A 723-nucleotide genomic window follows, 5' to 3' on the forward strand; every position below is an offset into this window, starting at 1 on the left:
TCACATACAGTCCTAGTGAGAGTTATAGTGTTCTTGTTGTGACGAGAATACTTTTATTTAAAATTATGTTATATTATAAAGAAATGGTTGTTGTACATACCACAGATATTTTTCTAATTGTCTGAATCTTGAACACACACAGTGTGAAATGTATCATGGATTTTTGTTTGTGTTTCCATTCAATAGATGGTGCAGGAGTTTTGGTTACATACATAGATACTAACAAGCACGCCACGTCCATTATAGTAAGATTAGTGTAATTAATGTTAAAATCAATTCTAAAAAATATTTCTTGCAATTTTAGGCGGCGGCCATATTCAATTTAATCGTGAGACATCTATTTGTACCCCGTAATGTTAGAAACCTAAAAACAATAACCATTTCATTAAAAAAGTATTGAGCCATTAAACGTAGTATATATTACAGTATATCTAAAACTGTTTATTGTTACAGATGTTTAAATGATTATATAATGTTAGGATACGTAATCTCTGAATGTGAGAAAAAAAATGTTCTGCTGTAAAATTAGCATTACGAGTTTCGAAGAATCGGAGATGAGATAACGATCGGCTTTAAGAGTGGTAAAAATAATACAAGATACAAACAGCAAATAAACAACAATAACCATGCTGATTAATTTTTAGTGCTGTAAAAATAATACAAGATACAAACAGCAAAATAAACAACAATAACCATGCTGATTAATTTTTAGTGCTGTAAAAA

Source organism: Limulus polyphemus, unplaced genomic scaffold (assembly GCF_000517525.1).
Source record: "Limulus polyphemus unplaced genomic scaffold, Limulus_polyphemus-2.1.2 Scaffold788, whole genome shotgun sequence".
In the NCBI taxonomy this organism is placed as follows: Eukaryota; Metazoa; Arthropoda; class Merostomata; order Xiphosura; family Limulidae; genus Limulus; species Limulus polyphemus.